Raw genomic sequence first — 27,634 nt, 5'->3', positions numbered from 1 at the left:
TGCACAACCCCATGAATCTTAACATTTTTATAAAACTAATTGATTTTGAATGAGATGAACTATAAGAACTAAACGAACATCTACATCATGCATATATGACTCAAAGCTTTACATGCTATAGTGTGTATTTATTCATAATTTGGTTTCGAAATCTCATGCGTTCAATGCATGCGTACCTTACTAGTTTTGAGTAGAGTAGCAAATTTCACGCGGCCCCGGGTATATCAAAATGCAGGGCCCATGCATCATTGCCTTTCGGTCGAACCTACGTCCACAATTTTTTGTACGTACTATATCTCCACTGGTCCCCGAACCCAAAATGATGCCTCGTTCCCCTAAAACCAAGCGGCCCACACATATTTAAGGCGTCGACTCGAACTCAATCCCTCTCCCGTTTACTACGACGTGGCCCCGCACGCTGTAGTAGTACTCCTACAAACCCTACCGCCGCACGCATCATCGGTTTTCTTCAAGAGGACGAGGGAGAAGCTGATTTGTAGTGGAGGCGCTTTCAAAAAAATGATCTGTAGTGGAGACCCCTACCCTAGGGTGCCCTAGGTAGCTGCCACACGCATCATTGGTTTTCTCTTTTCTTTATGCTCTTGCGCCCTAGAGTGAAATGATGGTTGCTTCGTTCGTCCAGCTTAATGCTGGAAAGGTGGGGCTTTGTGATTTGACCCCTCATCGCCCATTTTCTACTACTGCGGCGCTACGACCGCGGTGCCTCCAATTCCAACCGCTGCTCCGAACTGTAATTTGATGCATCGCACATGGAACAAGACGGTGGATGAGCCACATGTCGGCCAAAGGGGTCCTGTTAAGTGTGTCGCCATTTCGTGTGCGGACTGACCCTGCTTGAGTTGCTACGCTAACACGACAGGTGCAGCCTACCACTTGGTTTTGCTCCTTGGTGAATCCCGACTATATTGATCTAAAAAGATACGTACTGAACTACCCTCTCCATCTTGGTTTTTTTAGGCATCTCAGTTTATAGGGCGTGCACGTAGTTCTAGGTCATCCATTTGACTAACTAAATATGAGTTACTATGTCACAAAAAGTATATCATTGGATTATTAAGCGGATGTAGTTTCTAAACATATACTGTTCATCACATATATAGCCAGTTAAATTCTCAACCTAGAACGACGTGCATGCCATGTAAACCGATACGGAGGAAGTATAGTAGTAAAAATGAGGTGATTTTACCGAGCGATCGGCGGGGGAGCATGGCCTGTCATGCGGTCCCACGTGTCATGATCTACCAAGGCGATGCGTGTGTCCCTCTTGAGGCAGAAGCAATACTACGTGGTTTGAGATGATGGCGAACCGAAGTGTGAAATACTGGTTGCTTCGTCCGTCTGGGAAGGTGCGGCATTGTGATTTGACGTCTCATTGCTCATTACTACTACTACTACTGGGGCGGTACGACTGGGGTGCATCCCCCCTACTATTCGGCACTGTTATTTGGTGCTTGACATATCGACCCGGTTGCTATATGTCCCACATGTCGGCGATAGGAAGTACAGAATTCATGAAAGCGAGCGACGATAGAGGAGTACAAGACACGGCTTGGGTTTTTGCTGCTACGCGCGATCCATCGGTACAAACCCGGACTAAAAAAGGCGAGGGCGGGTCTTTTCCCACGCGGCAGGCAGGGGAGTTTGGCATAGTCTGTTCGAGGCAAGGAGACAGGAAGGGAAACAGGGAAATAAAGGTTGAGCGACTTAGTTTTGGGGAAATCTGATTTTACGGAGTACGTACCCACTAGGGTTTATAGGGCTCATCTAAAAAACATTCGTTTTTCCGTTTTATAAGTCTCAATTCTACTACTAGTAGTAGTACCATCACATGTTGGATTTCGAGGTGCGTTAGATCACCCGATGCAAGCAGTGTCAAGAGAAAACTCACCAATGCATGTAGAAGTTCATGGAAATTTAGTGGTCATTCATGCGTTCGTTCTAATTAATGCCTCGGTAAACATAAATTCTTGAGAAAAATGAGCGTACTAATTACTTGTGCAAACTAGGAGTGCGAAATTAATTCGACCACTCACCGTCTACCTTGGTTGGAGAGATTTTGAAATTGAGCCATAAACTGGAAAGGAGGGAGTAGTAACTTTTGTCTCGATTACTATTTGTGGCCTTGTATAGATGCAAAATGTATTTTTTTTATAGTGGCCTTGTATAAGTAAATGGAGGGAGTACTAAAGGACATATATATTCCAAACAATATGATAATGTCTCTAACCAAGGTAGTAGGGACGAGGAGTAAACGGAGGGCGTAGTAAAATTTTCTCCTCGTCCTGCGAGCCACCACACGCGTGGGCGAGGGAGCGGGCGTAAGGCGTACAGTACTACTAGTAGTAAGCAAGCTTCACCTCATCCTGTGAGCCTCCGCGCCCGTGGGCGGGGGAGACGGCATACTAAGCAAGCTTCTCCTCATTCTGCGAGTTGACGGGACACATCAAAAGTACTCCAGTGTATAGAGCCTTGCGTCTAAGGTAGGCCCCACATGGTTTGCCTCTTTTTTAACATAACGCGTCAAGTCACAATTTGTTTGTTCACCCGTGGTAGACGATCCTCCCTCCACCAAGTGGACAACTAGTACACGGTCAAATTACCACGTGGGCTGCCTTTTCGTATAGAAATGAGCTCCACCGTGTACCCGCGCGGGTGTGGTTGGGAAAGAGACGGGAGTACGTGCACCATGCGTGCACCTCTTCTCTTCGTGCATGTCCCCCACCTACGTGGGTGTGTGTGAGAGATACAAACCTAGACAAATGGCTTGTGCGGAATAACTACTCTTCGTAAGCCATTATAAGAGTGGACAAAATGGTGAAGGAGGAGATAGGGGAGCGGCAGAGGTGTGCGATTCTTGGCCGGCGTTTGGCCTCGTTTAAATAGGAGATTAAATAGACGGCGGACGGGAGGAGCTCGGCCGGCGTTGCGTTTAATGCCGGCCCGGTCATGAACGGACGTGTGTCCAGAGTGGGTTTCTCGGCTTCCACGGGCGGGTTTCATGGAGGCGTTTGAATGCGGCAAGGAGGCGTGTCCAGCCGGGCGTGCAGCGAGTGGCGCTCTCGACTCTGACGTAGGACACCGCGCCGTTCTTCCATTGACGTGTGGGCTCTTTGGGTACATGGCCTGCATGTCAGTGACCCAACGCAGGCAGCGCACAGCAGAGGAACCTTCGGTGGGCCAGGGCGCTCAGAAGCGGGCATTTCATAAACCGATGATTGTTCATTGAGAGTGACGTCATCCTTTTTATGTAGATAAGCCTACTATGTTGATAGCCCGTTCGATACGTTGTGATTCATAAAGACCACTGCAAACATCAATGTTCTGCTTATCACAGATAAGATTGATTAATACCCGTAACAATCCATGTCCTTAACAAAGGGTGCATGCACCTATAGGTTGAGCGTGTGTCTTGCGTCGTGTGCTGTGTGCATGCAGGCGTGCGAGTGTTGCATGCGTGCAAGGGTATGTTTCAGTGTTGCATGCATGTGTGTGTACGTGCGTGTGTTTGTGAGTGCATGTGTACGTGTTAGTGTTGCATGCCTGCATGCGTGTGTGTGTGTTCGTTATGTGTACGTGTTAGTGTTGCACGCCTGCATGCGTGCGTGTCTTGCGTGCGTGCATGTGTACGTGCGGGGTGAGGCTACACGTCAGTCGACTGACTTCTTCATCTCTGGTAATTAGATTTTCCAGCCGTTGGATACGAAATCAAGGGCCTGCAGTTTATCATCAAACTCCACCCCCTGAGCCGCCAGCCACCACCGGCCGAACCGCCGGCCCCCGCCGCCACGCCGCCCCGCCCGCCCCGAAACCACTCCCCACCGCCGGTCCGCCGCCGCACCGGCCATCCCTCTAGCCCCCCCCCCTCCCGCGCCGAGCTTTTTCTCCGGCGATCCCCACCCCACCGCCCAATCAACGCCCCCCCCCACCGCCGGCGACTGCCAACCAGAGGTCTCACGACTTCAAATACCCACCGACCAGTAATTTATTACCATTCTTGTCCTTCATATACGCGCTGACGGGTGGGCCCTATGGTAATGTGCACTGCTGAATGTGGACCGTTTGACTGGTCAATTCATCGTGTCATCAACAAGTTACGGAGCTGTATGGTGAGCCAGTGACCGTATGATCACCCTAAAATGTATTTATTAACACAATACAAACTCAAACTACCATTTCTTTCTTTCATATACGGGCTGACAGGTGGGCCCCATGGTTACGCGCCCCGATGGTGCAACACTAGTTGCGCCATGTGGAACATTTGACTGGTCAATTGATTGTGTCATCAACAAAATACGGAGTTGTACGGGTGAGCCAGTGACCGTATAATCATGACATGTATTTTTTTTAACACGGTACAGATGCAAGGGCTCATATATACGCGCAAGCACTCACCGCTATAAGCGCACACACGCAGACCCTACCCCTATGAGCACCTTCGAGAGAGTGAGCCAGCATATGATCTTGAGATTTTACGAAGTCACCATAGGTGCCTCTTAGTCGAGTGGAACGTCTCCTCCCACTGAACGCACATCGCTGGAAAATACTGAAATTAACCCAGGATAAATGCGAGCACCGGGACTTTAACCCTGGTGGGCTCGAGAAACCACTGTCCTCCTGTAACACCCCAAAAATTTAACCATGTTTTGTTTATTAAAATTTTGCTAAGAAATTAAATTTTCTTTTTTCTGGATTTATTTTGATCTCAGAACCCCTCTTTTCTTGTAAGTTGTGGAGTTTTCACCCCAAGTGAAAACTTTCCAATTATTATTGGACTTGTTTACCCTCTCAAATAAAACAATTCTTTTATCAGTGGGATTGTTTATAATTATTTTTTTCCTGAGCTGTAATTCTCTAAAATGGGTTTTCATAAGTTTTCGAGTCCCATTTGCACTGCAACCCTTTGATAAATTCATTTAAAAATCCCACCAAAATTTGTGCAAACATACTCTTCAGTCATTTGGAGATTTTGAGCTTTTCCCCAAGTTTTCAAATCTGGTCTAGTTTGCACTTTTGCACTACAACCTATTTAAATATTTCTTTAAAACTTCCACCAAAGTTAGGGGATGTTAGTAGGAGTATATTATTCAACTTTATGCAAAAACCCACTGGTGTTCTATGGAAAATTTGAGCAAAACATCCTCTTTTGCTCTCTGGTCCAGTTTGGCTTTTTCTACAGCAACTCTGATTTTTGTTGCTCTAATGCCCATAATCTTTCTCCTGCTTATCAACCACCCTGCAAAACCCTTGAGTCCAGGAGAATGGACCTATTGGAGTATTTTTGGTCCATGAAACTATGCCTTTTACTTTCTGTCCAGAAATGGTTTTCCCAAAAACTTGCACTATCAAGTTTCTAGTCTTGACCAACTGACCTTACCACCCCCTTTTGCACCTAAAGAGACTCTGATCTGGAGATTTTGGCCACCAGAAGAGATGCCCAGATGCCCATGGCATTCTGTCGAGCACCTTATGTGCATGGCCAGTTTTGGGCATAGTTTTTAGTTTACATTGTGGACTTGATCCCCTGACCCAGCAGCCATGTCCACTAATCTCCTAGCCACCTCTAACCTATACCTGTTAATCCCCAACCTCATCCAAGCCTCCGGGCATGCCTTGGCATTTTGCTGAATGCCTGGCGTGCGTGCTCTGGGCGCGCCCAGAGCGCACGTTTTGCACGCGCGCACCCGAGCCACCGCGTCCCGCCCCTGGCCCTTGCTCGCCTGCAGAGCCACGCCCGTCCCCGTCCACACATCAGAGCGCTCCAAGCTTCCTCCTGGCGCCCTACAGCGCCGCCGTCAGAGCTCCCTTGGCGGCACGCCGGCGTCCGCAGCAGGCTCCTGCCATGGACGGTGCCGCCAGAGCCACTCCAGCGCGCCAGCTCGCCCCTGAACAGCCCGAGCTTATCCGTGAGCTCGTCCACTAGCGCCCGTCGCCGCCACGTCGTCCTGCAAGCTACAGAACGGCGGTTCGCCGTTCTTATCCACGGCCGCCATTGGAACCGACTCCGGCCGCCTATATAAGGAGCCCCCGAGCCCGTCCAGACACTCAGGCAACCTCAAGCCATTCCCCTAAAGCCCCCACGGCCAGCAATCGACGGCGGGAAGCCTTCTTCCTCGTCTCCGGTCAGTTCGGCCGCCGCCATGCTCTGGTGCCATACGTCGCAAGCAGAGTCTTTCCCGTCCCTCCAGTGCTCCCATCCTCCTCCCCTCGACCATGCGGAGCTGCCCAGCACCTCAGCCTCGATCGGGAGCCACCGTAGCTCGAAGCCCAAATCCACCAGAACCACCATCCGCCGCGGAGCTCGCCGCCGGCGACTCCCTCCATCCCCGCCACCTCCTCGACCACCGGGAGGACCGCCCCGGCCTGGCGGATCCATCCCCGCCCTCAGGACCCCGCGAGGAGCCGCCGTTCGCCGGCGTTGATCGCCGGAGCCCCGCCTCTGTTCGGCCAGAGGAGGAAGGAGGCGGGGGTGACTGGTCAAACCTGACCAGTGGGCCCGAGGGACCCACTGTCAGTGACCCACAAGCCGGTCCACGCGGGTTAAGTGGAGGCGTAAAGCCCGAAGTACGTGTCCTCCTCTCGAAAGCGTATTTTGTCCGAAACGTTTTCTTTTCTGTTTTATTTTAAAAAAACAGATTTTGACTAAACTTTGACTGGCTATAACTTTTTAAATATATCTCCAATTGACTTGATTCTTTTTCTGTTGTTTCTCAAATTCTGTCTAGTTTATTTTTCATATTTATTTGAAAATTTTCCAAACAACTTTTTTTGTACTGTTTTGAAACTATGTGTTAATTTGAATATTCTCAAAAATAGGATTTTTGGAGAGAGGAGAAAACTTTCAAAAGTTCTGGAATGCACCCTGCCTCTCCACGACTTGAAGGCAAGCATTCTGAACCCTGGCATAATATTTTTGTGTGTTGTTTGATACGGTTACAACACCACCTTGACATGGAGCATTCGTTATTTTATGTGACGATACGATCATACGCATGAGTGCATAATGAAGATTCTTTGCTGTTAGAAATGGATATGCTTGTGATAGTAATCATCTTCGTATGCCTTTCATGCCTACCGGAAGGAAGCCGGGAAAGTCTCTGTCTTGGGTAGACACGAGCTTGTCCCTAGTTCCTCGTCGAGACAAGTGTGTCTGGTATGGCATGATGAGGTATGATGAGTGGTGATTCTATCTGTTAATTGAAATATATTTGTTATGCTAATCTTACAGGGAATACTTGAACCTCGTGAGTCGGCCGTAGATCGAGTCCTGTTCCAGTAAACCCCGTACTTGTTTCGTACTACCACTTGTCCCTGCCACAGGTAGGGTACGGTTCAGTAAGTTGTCAACCCCTTCCTAGCACACACCGTACAGAGAGGCCATGGTGGAAGATACCGGCTGCATCCGGTAGGCAGGCCACCTGGTCCGGGGGCATGGGTGTTTCCGGTTGGGACCGAGAGGGGGGCACCCCTTAGAGCGCGCGATATAAATTTGATCCCATGCTACGTGAGGTTGTAGCCTCCCCACTTAGAGTTTTGCTTAACAGGTGTCGTGGGTGATTCCAGACACCGGTAAGTTAGGCTGGTGTGTGCGGTCAGGTGTGTTTTCAATTAAAAGACCGTAGACGGAATTAGTCCCGATGGACTAAAGAAATCCGTTACTCGTGGGTAAAGAGTACACCCTCTGCAGAGGTTAAATCTATTCGAATAGCCGTGTCCATGGGTAAGGACTACGGTCTGAGATGGGTCAAGTGTCGGTCTTCGGAGGAGAAACTACTAAACCGGAACATGGATCATGACTTGTGACTTATGATGATTGTGATTATTATTATATTGGACTAACCCTTTTTATTACTTGAATTATTGAGTATCCCTGGGACGGTTCTACCTCCTGGATATTCATTGTGATTATTTTCTTATAAGCCCTTTATGTGGTGTCGCTCAGACGCCCGACTGTGGCATGCATGTTATTTGTTTACTTTATAAGCCCTTTATGTGGTGTCGCTCAGACGCCCGACTGTGGCATGCTTGTTATTTGTTTACTTTATAAGCCCTTTATGTGGTGTCGCTCAGACACCCGACTGTGGCATGCTTGTTATTTGTTTACTTTATAAGCCCTTTATGTGGTGTCGCTCAGACGCCCGACTGTGGCATGCCTGTTATTTGTTTACTTTATAAGCCCTTTATGTGGTGTCGCTCAGACGCCCGACTGTGGCATGCCTGTTATTTGTTTACTTTATAAGCCCTTTATGTGGTGTCGCTCAGACGCCCGACTGTGGCATGCTTGTTATTTGTTTACTTTATAAGCCCTTTATGTGGTGTCGCACAGACGCCCGACTGAGGCACGCTTTCTGTTGTCGTCCTTTCGAGGCGTCGCTTCAGACACCCGATCGGTGCATTTTTTTTATTTCTATTCTCGGATTGCATATTCATGTTTTATACGAACAACCTGCATGTGTGCATCATGGATTTTGTTTATTTCGTGACTGACATTGCGATCATAGAATATTTCAGAGCGTGATTATCATTTGTTATATTATACCCGTGTTCATAATGTTTGCGAGTACATTCAAAAGTACTCACTGGCTTGTCCCTGGCTATTGTCTTGGCCAGATTACCTGCTTGGAGAGGAGCGTTGCGATGACAGCGCCGGAACCTAAGCAACGGTGATAGCAGCCTCGCGAAGATAGGAGTTATCCAGGTCAGCTGTTCCTGTGGGAAATGGAGTCCCATAGACGCTAATAAACCACAAACCGCTTCCGCCATCAACCACTAGAAACCATTTGTTGTACTCTTAGGCCACAATGGTCCTGTACTACATATTTTGTACTTTGCTTGGAATTTCTGTATCAAGTTGGTGCCTCATCAGCTAACAGTAATCCTGGGGCTGGTGAGCACAAGGGCCATTTTCTGGGAAATTAATATCCCGAAAACCGGTCCTGACAAACTTGGTATCAGAGCCAGGCTGACCATTGGCTAATCCTATCTTAGTCAGGTCAAAAAAAACCTAGGTTAACCCACCCACCAGACCTTAACCTCACCACAACCAAGCTTATCCTACCCGATAGCCCCCACAGTGACCCCGACAGCTTTTGGCAGTTGGTGCCCAACCTATCAGACTAGCCCAGTAAGCTACACGACCGTGATCGACACCTGAGTTGCCCCATTCGCAAGCATGCGAAGGAAGACTCCGTTTTCTTTATATAAAGGGAACGTTTTCCCCAACCGACAATTAATATTGCCCCCACAACACGATATGTCATCCAACCCAGACGCTTTACATGAGGCCACTCCGTGATCTTAGCAAACATCCCTCACCTTGTGCACTGCCTTCACAGCCATTTGTTTTTCAGGTCGCACCTTGGGATTCATATAAAGACCCCAGATGCCACCCCGGGGGGGATTTTACCAAAATAATTCTGGGATTTTGATCACAGTACCATGGGTTTTCCCCAGCCATCCTGGTACAATCTGTTCAAATCGAGGGTCACTCTCACCCCCTCGAAATATTGTACAGCCAGGCACACCCCGTAGGTAGACCCAAACCAAGACCCTCCGGAAGTTCCCTTCATTGGGAAAATCCATACCCACTCCAACAATGGCAATTAAGATTGCATATGGTGTCTAGCTTGTATTGCTTCCAATTTGGTTAAATTGCATCTGCTTACTTTACACATTATACCTTTGATAATGACATGTCTTCCTGTTTTTGATACATACTACATATGTCTATTAACCATGTTCGTACATCAAACTAATGCTCTTTTGTATCCCTCGTCAATCACTTATGATGAGACAGTCCCCCCAGTGGGTTACTGTGAGACGCCATGCTCGTTTAAAGAGTGCAGTGTCATCCTCCCCACATGATTCTCAAGAAACAGCAAGGCTAAATGAAGATAGTCAACGTAGCTCTCTAGTTGATGACCGCAATTCCCCCACACCACCATCACAGGTGCTTGCTCTAACTTCGCAGTGTGATATTTGGTTGCATGTTGCATACAGTGTCTAGCTTGTAATGCTTCTAATTAGGATAAATTGCATCTGCTTAGTTTACACATTGTACCTGTGAATATGACATGCCTTCCTATTTTTGGTACACACTACATCTATGTGTTAACCTTGTTCTTACATGAAACTACCTCTCTCTGTATCCTGCATCAATCACTTATGATGAGTCACCTTTATTCATTGCATATTGCATATTATTTCTAGCTTGTTGCCATGTATTGCTTCTAATTTGGTCAAATACATTTGTTAGGGCACCCTTTTAATTTGGCAGAGTGATATTGGTTTCATCTTTCATATGGTTTCTAGCTTGCATTGATTCTAACAAGTTCAAGCACCTTGTGCTTAGTTTACACTTTATACATCATACATGTCAATATGTCACGCCGTCCTGTTTTTCATACATATTCCATCCTCCTATCATGCGGCTGCCTTACATGAAAGTAGTGTTCATCAGTATCATGCATCAATGAGTTCTGAAGAGCAAATTTTATTCCTTTTTCTTGTGGGTTTGACTTGACAAGGCAAAATCAAGAAAGAGGAAGGAAAAGAGTAAGGAAGGCGATGATGGTGGTCCTCTGCAGCAACGTAAACGGAGCATTTGTACCGATTCTCCTTGTACTGATAGTGCATTACAAGGTCCAAGTCTCCGCTCCCCTACTCCACCATCCAAGGTGCTTGCTCTAACTTGGCAGTGTGATATCTGATTGCATGTTGCATATGGTGTCTAGCTTGTATTGCTCCTAATTAGTGTAAACTGCATCTGCTTAGCTTACACATGATACGTGTGAATATGACACGCTTTCCTGTTTTTGGTACATACTATATCTGTCTATCACACCATGTTCTTACATGAAACTACTCCTCTTGTGTATCCTGCATCAGTCACTTATGATGGGACACCTTTAATTTGGCAGTGTGATATTGGTTTGCGTCTTGAATATGATTTCTAGCATGTATTTCTTCTAGTTTGATGAACGCCACCTATGACGAGACAGTTTTAACTTGGCAGAGTGATATTGATTGCACCTTTCATATGGTGTCTAGTTTGTAGTGCTTCTAATTTGTTGAAGTGCCTTCTGCTTAGTTACCACATCATAGGTGTGAATATGTCAAGCCGTCCATTTTTTCGTACATATTCCATCCTCGTATCATGACTTTGCCTTTCATCAGAGTAGTGTTTGTCGGTATCATGCATGAATGAGTTCTGAAGAGCAAATTATATTCCTTTTTCTTGTCGGTTTGACCTCACAATGCAAAATCAATGAAGTTGAAGGAAATTGGCAAGGCATTGGATGATGGTGGTCCTTCCGAGCAACTGAAACGGAGGTTCTCTACAGATTCTACTCCGCCATCCTCCCAACAAGATTCACAAGATAACACAAGGCTAGACAGTCAATGTAGCTGTGTAGATGATGAGCACATCTCCCTTACTCCACCATCACAGGTGCTTGCTCTAACTTGGCACTATTATGGCCCATTTCTTTTGCCAGAATCTGGGGATTCTCCCAGAATCCGACCCCTACCCAGCTTCTCCTAGAATCTTTGAGCCCTGTTTGTTTTACAATTCTGTCTAATTAGACCCTAACTAGATAGGATTGTAAAACAAATGGGGCTCAAAGATTCTGGGAGAAGCTGGGTAGGGGTCGGATTCTGGGAGAATCCCCAGATTCTGGCAAAAGAACTGGGCCTATATGTGGTTGCATGTTGCGTATGATGTCTAGCTTGTATTGCTTCTAACTTTGTTGAATTGCATCTGCTTACTTTACACACAATGCATGTGAATATGACATATGTTCCTGTTTCTAGAACATACTATATCTGATCACACAATGTTCTTACATCAGACTACTGTTCTTGCATATCCCGCATCAGTCACTTATGATAAGGCACCTTTAAGTCGCCATTGTGATATTGGTTGTGTCTTGCATATGATTTCTAGCATGTACTGCTTCTAATTTGTTGAAACGCCATACAGTTTGAACTTGGCAGAGTGATATTGGTTGCATCTTTCATATGGTGTCTAGCTTGCAGTGCTTCTAATTTGTTGAAATGCCTTCTGCTTAGTTACCACGTCATAGGTGTGAATATGTCACGCCATCCTGTTTTTCATACATATTCCATCCTCGCATCATGTGTTCGCCTTTCATCCGAGTAGTGTTCGTCAGTATCATGCATGAATGAGTTCTGAAGAGCGAATTTTATTCCTTTTTCTTATTGGTTTGACTTCACAATGCAAAATCATTACAACTGAAGGAAATTAGTCCGGCAGTGGATGATGGTGGTCCTTCAGAGCAACTCAAACAGGGGGTCTCTACAGATTCTACTCCGCCATCCTCCCAACAAGATTCACAAGACAACACAAGGCTGGACAGTCAATGTAGCTGTGTAGATGATGAGCACATCTCCCCTACTCCACCATCACAGGTGCTTGCTCTAACTTGGCACTATTATATGTGGTTGCATGTTGCGTATGATGTCTAGCTTGTATTGATTCTAACTTTGTTGAATTGCATCTGCTTACGTTACATATAATGCCTGTGAATATGACACGTGTTCCTGTTTCTAGAACATACGTGTACATGGTGAGCACATCTCCCCTACTCCACCATCACAGGTGCTTGCTCTAACTTGGAACTGTTATATGTGGTTGCGTTTTCCGTATGATGTCTAGTTTGTATTGCTTCTGATTATGTTGAATTGCATCTGCGTAGCTTACAACTTATACCTGCAACAATCACTTACCCATAAGACACATTTAACTTGGGACTGCGATGTAGGTTGTATCTTGCATTGTCTTCTAGTTTGTACTGCTTCTAATTTCTTGAAATGGCACTTACGACGAGACACTTTTTACCTGATAGAGTGATATTGGTGCATGTTCATATGGTGCCTAGCTTTCATTTCTTCTAATTTTGTTGAAATGCCTTCCGCTTACTGTTTTTTCATACATATTCCATCCTCCTATCGTACGTGTGAATATGAAACACTGTCTTTTTGTATATATTCCATCCTCCTATCATGCGCTTGCCTTACATCAAAGTAGTGTTCCTCTGTATCATGCATCAACCAGTTATGCAGAGCTAATTTTATTCATCTTCTTGTGGTTTTGACTTCATAAGGCAATATCAGAAAATAGGAAGGAAAAGAGTAAGTTAGGGGATGTTGGTGGTCCTCCGCACCGACGCAAACAGAGACTCTCTAGGTTTGCCACTACTATTGCTAATGAAGTTGAAGTCCCAAGTCTACATGATGAGTTCATCTCCCGTACTCCACCATCGCAGGTGCTTGCTCTAAGTTGACAGTGTGATGATTGGTTTCATGTTGCATATGTTGTCTAGCCTGTATTTCTTCTATTTTGATTAAGTTGCACCTGCTGAGTTTATACATTATACATGTGCATATGACATGGCGTTCTGTGTCTAGAATACACTGCATCTATCTATCATACCATGTTCTTACATCAAAGTACTGCTGTTGTGTATCCCGCATCAGTCACTCATGATTGGACGCTTTTAACATGGCAGTTTGATAGTGGTTGCATCTTGCATTGATTTCTACGGTGTACTGCTTCTAATTTTTCGAATTGCCACTTATGACAAGACACTTTTAACTTGGTAGAGTAATATTGGTTGCATCTTTCATATGGTGTCTAGCTTGCATTACTTCTATTTTCTTGAAAATCCTTCTGCTTAGTTTACACATCGTAGCTGTGAATATGGCATGCCGTCCTGTTTTTCTTACATATTCCATCCTCATACGGTTGTCTTACATCAAAGTATTGCTTGTCTGTATCATGCATCAATGAGTTCTGAAGAGCGATTTTATTCTTTTGGGTTGTGGGTACGGCTTGACATGGCAAAGTCAAAAAAGAGCAAGGAAAATAATATAGTAGGGAGTGGTATTACTCGTCGGGTGAAACAGAAAAGGATCTGTCGTCCAGATTCTGCTGGTACTTATAGTGTAGTAGAAGGTCCAAGTCCACCGGCTAAATCTACAAACACAGTATCACCTGCTCCACCAGCTGCAGCATCCGCTTCAACTGTACCAGCATCTCAATGAGTTACTCGTTCGTTTGCTCCGGAACTGGCCAGTTCCCAAGCTGCCTTCACACCTAACACTACTTCCGAAGCACTGCTGACACAACAGGACTTGGCAAGATCATATGAACCTCATGAGCATTAACACCAAGACGGTACCTGACCGAGTAAAGTTGCAGTTGCATGCTCCTTTATATGTACTCTCACAGTTTGATGTACACTAACACTTTCCATATTCGTTGTTGAACTAGCACCACGGCGCAAGCGGAAACAGACATCAGGGATAATGCTTGACAGATTAACAAAATCTAAAGGAGGAAGAATGGAGATCCATTTTGAGGCAGGTTTAAAAAGGCCACGTGATGCTACAGATTCAGCCAAGTTAGTATCAGAGGCAGCCGTTGCCATTAGGTGTCATGCACGTATCCTCCCAACATGGATCCAGTACAGGAATGAGAAAGACAATACCCAGTTTAACACCTTCCTTGACCATTCATCCGTAAGTAATGTTATTCATCGCAATTAGTAATATTGTCTTGCTCTGCCCATACTTTCTAGCTTCCTCCTAATAAGACTCACATTCTTTTTTCAACAGATGAGGTTCAAGTTGGATCCAAAAGATGATGCAACTAAACAAGCATGCACTCATGTTTTTCAGTCTGCTTTGCGACAGTATCGGTACCACCTTAGAAAATCTCACGTTGAAGGCAAGGCTAACAATGAAATCGCCCAAACATCACCAGTGGAATATATTACAGATGAAGACTGGACAGCCCTCATTAAACACTTGTCTGATCCAAAGTATCAGGTAGGCTATATGTATTTGATCAGACCACAAATTGAACTTGATGGGGAACGTAGTAATTTCAAAAAAATTCTACGCACACGCAAGATCATGGTGATGCATAGCAACGAGAGGGGAGAGTGTTGTCCACGTACCCTCATAGACCGAAAGAGGAAGTGTTAACACAACGCGGTTGATGTAGTGGTACGTCTTCACGATCTGACCGATCAAGTACCGAACGCACGGCACCTCCGAGTTCAGCACACGTTCAGCTCGATGACATCCCTCGAACTCCGATCCAGCCGAGTGTTGAGGGAGAGTTTCGTCAGCACGACGGCGTGGTGACGATGATGATGTTCTACCGATGCAGGGCTTCGCCTAAGCTCCGCTACGATATTATCGAGGTGTAATATGGTGGAGGGGGGCACCGCACACGGCTAAAAGATCGTTGATCAATTGTGTGTCTAGAGGTGCCCCCGTATATAAAGGTGCAAGGGGGAGGCCGCCGGCCAAGGAGGATAGGCGCGCCTAGGAGGAGTCCTACTCCTACCGGGAGTAGGACTCCCCCCCCCTTTTCCATGTTGGACTAGGAGAGAGGGGGAAGAGGTGGATGGGAGGAAGGAAGGGGGGGCGCCGCCCCCCTCTCCTTCTCCTATTCGGACTGTGGGGGAAGGGGCGCGCGGCCCTGCCCTGGCCTCCTCTCCTCTCCTCCACCTAGGCCCACTAAGGCCCATTAAGTTACCGGGGGGTTCCGGTAACCTCCTGGTACTCCGGAAAAATCCCGATTTCACCCGGAACACTTCCGATGTCCAAACATAGGCTTCCAATATATCAATCTTTATGTCTCGACCATTTCGAGACTCCTCGTCATGTCCGTGATCACATCCGGCACTCCGAACAACCTTCGGTACATCAAAACATATAAACTCATAATATAACTGTCATCGTAACGTTAAGCGTGCGGACCCTACGGGTTCGAGAACTATGTAGACATGACCGAGACACCTCTCCGGTCAATAACCAATAGCGGAACCTGGATGCTCATATTGGTTCCCACATATTCTACGAAGATCTTTATCGGTCAGACCGCATAACAACATACGTTGTTCCCTTTGTCATCGGTATGTTACTTGCCCGAGATTCGATCGTCGGTATCTCGATACCTAGTTCAATCTCGTTACCGGAAAGTCTCTTTACTCGTTCCGTAATACATCATCCCGCAACTAACTCATTAGTCACAATGCTTGCAAGGCTTATATGTGATGTGTATTACTGAGTGGGCCCAGGGATATCTCTCTGACAATCGGAGTGACAAATCCTAATCTCGAAATACGCCAACCCAACAAGTACCTTTGGAGACACCTGTAGAGCACCTTTATAATCACCCAGTTACGTTTTGACGTTTGGTAGCACACAAAGTGTTCCTCCGGTAAACGGGAGTTGCATAATCTCATAGTCATAGGAACATGTATAAGTCATGAAGAAAGCAATAGCAACATACTAAACGATCGAGTGCTAAGCTAACGGAATGGGTCGAGTCAATCACATCATTCTCCTAATGATGTGATCCCGTTAATCAAATGACAACTCATGTCTATGGCTAGGAAACATAACCATCTTTGATCAACAAGCTAGTCAAGTAGAGGCATACTAGTGACACTCTGTTTGTCTATGTATTCACACATGTATTATGTTTCCGGTTAATACAATTCTAGCATGAATAATAAACATTTATCATGATATAAGGAAATAAATAATACATTATTATTGCCTCTAGGGCATATTTCCTTCAGTCTCCCACTTGCACTAGAGTCAATAATCTAGATTACACAGTAATGATTCTTACACCCATGGAGTCTTGGTGCTGATCATGTTTTGCTCGTGGAAGAGGCTTAGTCAACGGGTCTGCAACATTCAGATCCGTATGTATCTTGCAAATTTCTATGTCTCCCACCTGGACTAAATCCCGGATGGAATTGAAGCGTCTTTTGATGTGCTTGGTTCTCTTGTGAAATCTGGATTCCTTTGCTAAGGCAATTGCACCAGTATTGTCACAAAAGATTTTCATTGGTCCTGATGCACTAGGTATGACACCTAGATCGGATATGAACTCCTTCATCCAGACTCCTTCATTTGCTGCTTCCGAAGCAGCTATGTACTCCGCTTCACACGTAGATCCCGCCACGACACTTTGCTTAGAACTGCACCAACTGACAGCTCCACCGTTTAATGTAAACACGTATCCGGTTTGCGATTTAGAATCGTCCGGATCAGTGTCAAAGCTTGCATCAACGTAACCATTTACGATGAGCTCTTTGTCACCTCCATAAACGAGAAACATATCCTTAGTCCTTTTCAGGTATTTCAGGATGTTCTTGACCGCTGTCCAGTGATCCACTCCTGGATTACTTTGGTACCTCCCTGCTAAACTTATAGCAAGGCACACATCAGGTCTGGTACACAGCATTGCATACATAATAGAGCCTATGGCTGAAGCATAGGGAACATCTTTCATCTTCTCTCTATCTTCTGCAGTGGTCGGGCATTGGGTCTTACTCAATCTCACACCTTGTAGTACAGGCAAGAACCCTTTCTTTGCTTGATCCATTTTGAACTTCTTCAAAACTTTGTCAAGGTATGTGCTTTGTGAAAGTCCAATTAAGCGTCTTGGTCTATCTCTATAGATCTTGATGCCTAATATATATGCAGCTTCACCGAGGTCTTTCATTGAAAAACTCTTATTCAAGTATCCCTTTATGCTATCCAGAAATTCTATATCATTTCCAATCAGCAATATGTCATCCACATATAATATCAGAAATGCTACTGAGCTCCCACTCACTTTCTTGTAAATACAGGCTTCTCCAAAAGTCTGTATAAAACCAAATGCTTTGATCACACTATCAAAGCGTTTATTCCAACTCTGAGAGGATTGCACCAGTCCATAAATGGATCGCTGGAGCTTGCACACTTTGTTAGCTCCCTTTGGATCGACAAAACCTTCCGGATGCATCATATACAACTCTTCTTCCAGAAATCCATTCAGGAATGCTGTTTTGACATCCATTTGCCAAATTTCATAATCATAAAATGCGGCAATTGCTAACATGATTCGGACAGACTTAAGCATCGCTACGGGTGAGAAGGTCTCATCGTAGTCAATCCCTTGAACTTGTCGAAAACCCTACACAACAAGTCGAGCTTTATAGACAGTAACATTACCATCAGCGCCAGTCTTCTTCTTGAAGATCCATTTATTTTCAATGGCTTGCCGATCATCGGGCAAGTCAACCAAAGTACATACTTTGTTCTCATACATGGATCCCATCTCGGATTTCATGGCCTCAAGCCATTTTGCGGAATCTGGGCTCACCATCGCTTCTTCATAGTTCGTAGGTTCATCATGGTCTAATAACATAACCTCCAGAACAGGATTACCGTACCACTCTGGTGCGGATCTTGATTTGGTTGACCTACGAGGTTCAGTAATAACTTGATCTGAAGTTTCATGATCATTATCATTAACTTCCCCACTAATTGGCGTAGGTGTCGTAGAAACTGGTTTCTGTGATGATCTACTTTCCAATAAGGGAGCAGGTACAGTTACCTCATCAAGTTCTACTTTCCTCCCACTCACTTCTTTCGAGAGAAACTCCTTCTCTAGAAAGGATCCATTCTTAGCAGCGAATGTCTTGCCTTCGGATCTGTGATAGAAGGTTTACCCAACAGTCTTCTTTGGGTATCCTATGAAGACACATTTCTCCGATTTAGGTTCGAGCTTATCAGGTTGAAGTTTCTTCACATAAGCATCGCAACCCCAAACTTTAAGATACGACAACTTTGGTTTCTTGCCAAACCATAGTTCATAAGGTGTCGTTTCAACGGATTTTGATGGTGCCCTATTTAGAGTGAATGCAGCCGTCTCTAAAGCATAACCCCAAAACGACAGCGGTAAATCAGTAAGAGACATCATAGATCGCACCATATCTAGTAAAGTACGATTACGATGTTCGAACACACCATTACGCTGTGGTGTTCCGGGTGGCGTGAGTTGCGAAACTATTCCGCATTGTTTCAAATGAAGACCAAACTCATAACTCAAGCATTCTCCTCCACGATCAGATCGTAGAAATTTTATTTTCTTGTTACGATGATTTTCAACTTCACTCTGAAATTCTTTGAACTTTTCAAATGTTTCAGACTTATGTTTCATTAAGTAGATATACCCATATCTACTCAAATCATCTGTGAAGGTGAGAAAATAACGATATCCGCCACGAGCCTCAATATTCATCGGACCACATACATCTGTATGTATGATTTCCAATAAATCTGTTGCTCTCTCCATAGTTCCGGAGAACGGTGTTTTAGTCATCTTGCCCATGAGGCATGGTTCACAAGTACCAAGTGATTCATAATCAAGTGATTCCAAAAGTCCATCAGTATGGAGTTTCTTCATGCGCTTTACACCGATATGACCTAAACGGCAGTGCCACAAATAAGTTGCACTGTCATTATCAACTCTGCATCTTTTGGCTTCGACATTATGAATATGTGTGTCACTACTATCGAGATTCATTAAAAATAGACCACTCTTCAAGGGTGCATGACCATAAAAGATATTATTCATATAAATAGAACAACCATTATTCTCTGCTTTAAATGAATAACCGTCTCGCATTAAACAAGATCCAGATATAATGTTCATGCCCAACGCTGGCACCAAATAACAATTATTTAGGTCTAAAACTAATCCCGAAGGTAGATGTAGAACCATTTCCCACGCGCATCGTCACCTCGTCCTTAGCCAATCTTCGCTTAATCCGTAGCCCCTGTTTTGAGTTGCAAATATTAGCAACAGAACCAGTATCAAATACCCAGGTGCTACTGCGAGCATTAGTAAGGTACACATCAATAACATGTATATCACATATACCTTTGTTAACCTTGCCATCCTTCTTATCCGCCAAATACTTGGGGCAGTTCCGCTTCCAGTGACCAGTCTGCTTGCAGTAGAAGCACTCAGTTTCAGGCTTAGGTCCGGACTTGGGTTTCTTCTCCTGAACAGCAACTTGCTTGTTGTTCTTGAAGTTCCCCTTCTTCTTCCCTTTGCCCTTTTTCTTGAAACTAGTGGTCTTACTGACCATCAACACTTGATGCTCCTTTTTGATTTCTACCTCCGCTGCCTTTAGCATTGCGAAGAGCTCGGGAATTGTCTTATTCATCCCTTGCATGTTATAGTTCATCACGAAGCTCTTGTAGCTTGGTGGCAGTGATTGAAGAATTCTGTCAATGACGCTATCATCTGGAAGATTAACTCCCAGTTGAATCAAGTGATTATTATACCCAGACATTTTGAGTATATGCTCACTGACAGAACTATTCTCTTCCATCTTGCAGCTGTAGAACTTATTGGAGACTTCATATCTCTCAATCCGGGCATTTGCTTGAAATATTAACTTCAACTCCTAGAACATCTCATATGCTCCATGACGTTCAAAACGTCGTTGAAGACCCGGTTCTAAGCCGTAAAGCATGGCACACTGAACTATCGAGTAGTCATCAGCTTTGCTCTGCCAGACGTTCATAACTTCTGGTGTTGCTCTTGCAGGAGGCCTGGCACCTAGCGGTGCTTCCAGGACATAATTCTTCTGTGCAGCAATGAGGATAATCCTCAAGTTACGGACCCAGTCCGTGTAATTGCTACCATCATCTTTCAACTTTGCTTTCTCAAGGAACGCATTAAAATTCAACGGAACAACAGCACGGGCCATTTATCTACAATTAACATAGACAAGCAAGATACTATCAGGTACTAAGTTCATGATAAATTTAGGTTCTATTAATCATATTACTTAAGAACTCCCACTTAGATAGACATCCCTCTAATCATCTAAGTGATTACGTGATCCAAATCAACTAAACCATGTCCGATCATCACGTGAGATGGAGTAGTTTCAATGGTGAACATCACTATGTTGATCATATCTACTATATGATTCACGCTCGACCTTTCGGTCTCCGTGTTCCGAGGCCATATCTGCATATGCTAGGCTCGTCAAGTTTAACCTGAGTATTCCGCGTGTGCAACTGTTTTGCACCCGTTGTATTTGAACGTAGAGCCTATCACACCCGATCATCATGTGGTGTCTCAGCACGAAGAACTTTCGCAACGGTGCATACTCAGGGAGAACACTTTTATCTTGAAATTTTAGTGAGAGATCATCTTATCATGCTACCGTCAATCAAAGCAAGATAAGATGCATAAAAGATAAACATCACATGCAATCAATATCAGTGATATGATATGGCCATCATCATCTTGTGCTTGTGATCTCCATCTCCGAAGCACCGTCATGATCACCATCGTCACCGGCTCGACACCTTGATCTCCATCGTAGCATCGTTGTCGTCTCGCCAACTATTGCTTTTACGACTATCGCTACCGCTTAGTGATAAAGTAAAACAATTACATGGCGATTGCATTGCATACAATAAAGCGACAACCATATGGCTCCTGCCAGTTGCCGATAACTCGGTTACAAAACATGATCATCTCATACAATAAAATATAGCATCATGTCTTGACCATATCACATCACAACATGCCCTGCAAAAACAAGTTAGACGTCCTCTACTTTGTTGTTGCAAGTTTTACGTGGCTGCTACGGGCTTAGCAAGAACCGTTCTTACCTACGCATCAAAACCACAACGATAGTTTGTCAAGTTAGTGATGTTTTAACCTTCGCAAGGACCGGGCGTAGCCACACTCGGTTCAACTAAAGTGAGAGAGACAGACACCCGCCAGTCACCTTTAAGCAACGAGTGCTCGCAACGGTGAAACCAGTCTCGCATAAGCGTACGCGTAATGTCGGTCCGGGCCGCTTCATCTCACAATACCGCTGAACCAAAGTATGACATGCTAGTAAGCAGTATGACTTATATCGCCCACAACTCACTTGTGTTCTACTCGTGCATAACATCAACGCATAAAACCAGGCTCGGATGCCACTGATGGGGAACGTAGTAATTTCAAAAAAATTCTACGCACACGCAAGATCATGGTGATGCATAGCAACGAGAGGGGAGAGTGTTGTCCACATACCCTCGTAGACCGAAAGCGGAAGCGCTAACACAACGCGGTTGATGTAGTCGTACGTCTTCATGATCCGACCGATCAAGTACCGAACGCACGGCACCTCCGAGTTCAGCACACGTTCAGCTCGATGACGTCCCTCGAACTCTGACCAGCCGAGTGTTGAGGGAGAGTTTCGTCAGCACGACGGCGTGGTGACGATGATGATGTTCCACCGACGCAGGGCTTCGCCTAAGCTCCGCTACGATATTATCGAGGTGTAATATGGTGGAGGGGGCACCGCACACGGCTAAAAGATCATTGATCAATTGTGTGTCTAGAGGTGCCCCCTGCCCCCGTATATAAAGGTGCAAGGGGGAGGCCGCCGGCCAAGGAGGAGAGGCGCGCCTAGGAGGTCTCCTACTCCTACCGGGAGTAGGACTCCCCCCCCCCTTTTCCATGTTGGACTAGGAGAGAGGGGGAAGAGGTGGAGGGGAGGAAGGAAGGGGGGCGCCGCCCCCCTCTCCTTGTCCTATTCGGACTGGGGGGGAAGGGGCGCGCGGCCCTGCCCTGGCCTCCTCTCCTCTCCTCCACCTAGGCCCACTAAGGCCCATTAAGTTACCGGGGGGGGTCCGGTAACCTCCCGGTACTCCGAAAAAATCCCGATTTCACCCGGAACACTTCCGATGTCCAAACATAGGCTTCCAATATATCAATATTTATGTCTCGACCATTTCGAGACTCCTCGTCATGTCCGTGATCACATCCGGGACTCTGAACAACCTTCGGTACATCAAAACATATAAACTCATAATATAACTGTCATCGTAACGTTAAGCGTGCGGACCCTACGGGTTCAAGAACTATGTAGACATGACCGAGACACCTCTCCGGTCAATAACCAATAGCGGAACCTGGATGCTCATATTGGTTCCCACATATTCTACGAAGATCTTTATCGGTCAGACCGCATAACAACATACGTTGTTCCCTTTGTCATCGGTATGTTACTTGCCCGAGATTCGATCGTCGGTATCTCGATACCTAGTTCAATCTCGTTACCGGCAAGTCTCTTTACTCGTTCCGTAATACATCATCCCGCAACTAACTCATTAGTCACAATGCTTGCAAGGTTTATATGTGATGTGTATTACTGAGTGGGCCCAGAGACATCTCTCCGACAATCGGAGTGACAAATCCTAATCTCGAAATACGCCAACCCAACAAGTACCTTTGGAGACACCTGTAGAGCACCTTTATAATCACCCAGTTACGTTGTGACGTTTGGTAGCACACAAAGTGTTCCTCCGGTAAACGGGAGTTGCATAATCTCATAGTCATAGGAACATGTATAAGTCATGAAGAAAGCAATATCAACATACTAAACGATCGAGTGCTAAGCTAACGGAATGGGTCATGTCAATCACATCATTCTCCTAATGATGTGATCCCGTTAATCAAATGACAACTCATGTCTATGGCTAGGAAACATAACCATCTTTGATCAACGAGCTAGTCAAGTAGAGGCATACTAGTGACACTATGTTTGTCTATGTATTCACACATGTATTATGTTTCCGGTTAATACAATTCTAGCATGAATAATAAACGTTTATCATGATATAAGTAAATAAATAATACTTTATTATTGCCTCTAGGGCATATTTCCTTCAGAACTTGTATTTATGTATGTGCCTTACAAGTGTATCTTCTTCTAGGCTAACTATTTGAAGAACAAGACCAACCGTTCTAAAGTAAAATTCCAACAGACAACAGGATCTCGTAGCTATATTGCACACTGCGAGGCTCTTATAAATAGTTGCTACTTCCTTCTTTTTTCTATGACATATTATCGTATCTATATTGACTTGTTCCAAATACAGAGGAAAGCCTGTGCGGACCAAAAAGAACCTGAACCGAATGCAATGCAATGCCAATCTTCATGGATTGCCACACCAGCAAGATGAAGGGCATGAGCACGCCAGTTCAAGCCGCTGTTGTAAGTCCTTACTCCTGCCTTTGAACTGATTGGTAATGTGATGTGTTCATTTAACTACTTGGTTTGCAGCCAATGTCAGTTACTCTGTTCACTTTTATACACTGTTGTCTTAACATATCATTTCACCTTACATGGTTGAAAAGAGATGAAGGATATTCTTTTGGTCTTGATCTGTAATCTAGTTGTTATGTTCACGTGCACACACAATGATAAAATAGCTTGTTTGTTTTATATATGTTTGCCCATGATATGAATGATGTCATACTATGTTCATCCTACTTTAAACCATGTCTCTTTATCCTTAGATGTCAACGAATGTGAGGAAATAGACAATACAGTAGGCATGCTACATGGACATATGTTCCGAAAGTGATTTTATTATGTAGTTGGCACTACAATACATGCTAATGTATTACAGTACTTCACCAAAATAAGTTATGTATAAACGTGTAACCTACTTTGTTTGTTTCTGTCTCATTAGTAAATTATCTGGTACACTAATCTACAAGTTCAAACTTTCAGAAAGCTATGGAACAAATGATTGAACAGCCACAACCACCTGAAGGTGACGAGGCTACCACAGGTACAATGTCACCTCTTGCTGCAGTGCGTCAGTATCTCTCCACTAACAGTGCAAAAAGCACCTTCCTGCGTAATTCTGGGTTGGTTGTCAAGGTAACCTCGTCCAAATCGCCTACTGAACAAAATCTTTTTGCAGACAGAGTGATATATCTGTGCTCCATACACAAGCCCAATCCCTAATGGACGTCGTTTTGGAAACAAGAATAGTGGTTGACAAATGTCGTCAAGATATGAATGGTTTTGAAACCAGACTATCAGACATTCGCTTCGTTGTTCAAGAGCAATGGCGGAAAAAAGGTGAAGATCGTGCTGCTCCATCAGATTCTACAGCCTGAAACATTAGCACTCAGGTCAAATGATATGTGCTTCTATACATCTGATGGTGCTTTTATCTGCAAGGACTGTAAACTTTATGCCAATAGGCCTTTTGTTGTATGGTTGGAATTTATTTTGTTGTGATACAGCATTTATGATGCTGCCAAAGGCTGCCGTAATTACGACGCTATTTTTGTATAGTGTAGGTTTATCTTAGTAGTGTATTCGGCCGAAAGCTTCGTAGGAGCCCAACATGCCAACATTCGTCAGGCCCATTCCAATTGGGCTAAATACGATTATGGCCCGAAATTTGCATGTAGCCCACTAAAAATATCTGGGCCTAAATCAGCATAAGCTTTCATATTTTTCTGGTAGGCATGTGCCCATAGTGGGCCTTTAACAGGCCTAAACATAATTTGGGCCCTCAGTAACAATAGGCCGTTTACAGGTGTAAATATCTCGAGCCCATAAAAAACATGGGCCTTTAATAGACCGAAAGTGAGATTGGGCCCTGATTGTGCCAAATAACCCACTGGTCTTAGCAGGCCGAAATGGTGGTCCATTTACGATGCGGATCTTTCACAGGCCGAAATTCGGACGGGCCGTAAATGCACCAACCTAATACACGGGCCTTTAACAGGCCGGAAGTTTGGTCGGGCCAGATTATCGTCATTTTTATATGGGCCGTTAATGGGCCCGATGTGACGTTGGCCAGATATGGCCCATGGATTTCGTCCGACGTTAACAAGCCGCAAATCACAACAGGCCGAAAGTGGCCCAAATCTATAGTGGGCCTCTAACAGGCCGAATGTCAGACATGGCCGAATATGACCCAAATCCTTCACGGTCGTTTATGGGCCGAAAGTTTCAATGGCCTGTAAATGGGCCCAAATGAAGCGGGACCTTTAACAGGCCGGAAATACACCGGGCCGTAATTCGGCCCATATACTTAGCGGACTGTTAACGGGCCAGAAGTGACCATGGGCCGCGATGATGACAACTTTAGGATAGGCCGTTGATGGGCCAATTTGACACTAGCCGTACGGGCCTTAACTGAGAATGTTGGGCCTTTAGCTGGGCCGGCCCATTATGGTCTGCAAAATCTTGTGGGCCTTTAGTTGGGCCGGCCCATTGTGGTCCGCTAAATCTTGTGGGCCTTTAGCTGGGCCGGCCTATTATGGTCTGCAAAATCTTGTGGGCCTTTAGATGGGCCGGCCCATTATGGTCCGCTAAATCTTGTGGGCCTTTAGTTGGGCCGGCCCATTTAAACTTTATGGGCCACTTTTGGGCCCGTCCACGTGTCAACATATCATAGGCCCATCTCGACCGTTGGATGAGTGACACATGTGCCAACGCGGAGCTGACGCGTGGTTCCGTCGGCCAATGAGAATTTTACACGTGGAAAATCGGCATTGGTCGTGACTGTTAGCGGGTTATCGGATCCAAAACCGGACCCGATGGCTTAACGGCGTCCCGTTACGGTGGATGCCACGTGTCGGTCACCCTTGACGAAAGCACTTCTATGACGCGCGATTTATCGTCATGGAAGTGGACACTTCCGTGATGATAATTTTGGTAATGTCATGGAACACTTCTACGACAGCACAGGTATGACTATCTTCATTCTGTCATAAATTTGTCATGGATGTACATGCATGACAGAAAATGTGACCTACTGTGACAAACACGTATCATCACGGAAGTGTATTTTTTTGTAGTGGTGATATGTCGGCTCGTGTCGGAGGGCGCGCTGCCGCCGCTCATCCGGCTGGCCGAGTCCGGCAGCAGCCTCGTCGGTCGCGAGAAGGCCGTCCTGATGGCTGTTGTTGTGAGTATGGCATCGTGCTTGACTACGGCACCGTCGTCCACGTCATGGACTCATGGTCAACCTGCTTGACTACAGCACCGTGTTGGGCTCCAAGGAGCACGCCGCCGACTGCCTGCAGTACCTGGCGACGGGCGGCGACAGCTTCAGGCGCTCTGTGGTGCGCGCGCTCGGGAACATGGTGGACGTCATCTCCCCCAACACCCTGGTCTCGCTGGGCGTGCTCCCACGGCTAGTGCACGCGCTCAGAGCCGGGTCGACCGGCACACAGTAGGCGGCAACGGTGGCGATCTGCAGGATCTTCGGCAGCGGCAGCAAGGACATGAAGCGGCTGGTCGGGGAGCACGGCTGCATCCCGCTGCAGCCTTGACGCCTACCTCTTCTTCCCTCTCCCCGGCGAACTCTCCGTCCAAGCCCAAGCCCAGTACACAACCGCGGCGAGCCGGGCGCAGCCACGGCCACAGCGGCCAGTGGGGCGCGTCCACGGTTGCCCGGAACTGGTGGTGGGCAGAATGGGCAGTGGAAGCTCCGACGCGCTCAAAGTGTTTGACGAAATGTGAAGCCCAACCTGATGGCTGTTAAGTTTTGTTGTTAACACTGGTAATCATATGCATGTATGCAACCAAACGATGGGTGAAAATTGCATCTCGATGGCAAGACCCTCAATGCAGGCAACCAATCAACTGGCCATCCACGTTTTTGGCCTCATTTTTCCTCACCCAGGACCTGCTCAGCCTGGCTCGTTTTTCCCCTCTGAGCCAGGCCCGGCAGCGAAAGCAACCAAACACGCCCATGGTGGCGTTGGATGCGCTCGCCATTGCTGGACGTGCGTGCAGCTCCCCAAGCCACGCCCGTGGTAGCCGCTCCTGCCGCCTGTCCAGTTCGCTGCACCATGCACCGCGCTCACCGGTGCTCGTCGTCGGCCGCATCGGTCGAGGCACCGCCTGGATGCTCAATTTTGGTCGAGGCACAGCCAGGACGCTCGATTTCGCAT

At 45.9% G+C, this 27,634-nt stretch overlaps 1 pseudogene; it reads left to right on the top strand.

Moving 5' to 3' along the window:
* The window catches only part of LOC123171227 (uncharacterized), a 38,285-nt pseudogene extending 11,275 nt beyond the window's left edge, over positions 1 to 27,010 (top strand).
* The last annotated feature ends 624 nt before the right edge of the window (positions 27,011 to 27,634 follow it).

This window comes from Triticum aestivum, chromosome 7D (genome assembly GCF_018294505.1).
Source record: "Triticum aestivum cultivar Chinese Spring chromosome 7D, IWGSC CS RefSeq v2.1, whole genome shotgun sequence".
NCBI classification, from domain to species: domain Eukaryota; kingdom Viridiplantae; phylum Streptophyta; class Magnoliopsida; order Poales; family Poaceae; genus Triticum; species Triticum aestivum.
Note: the sequence above shows the minus strand (reverse complement) of the source record. Positions and strands in the feature narration are given on the sequence as shown.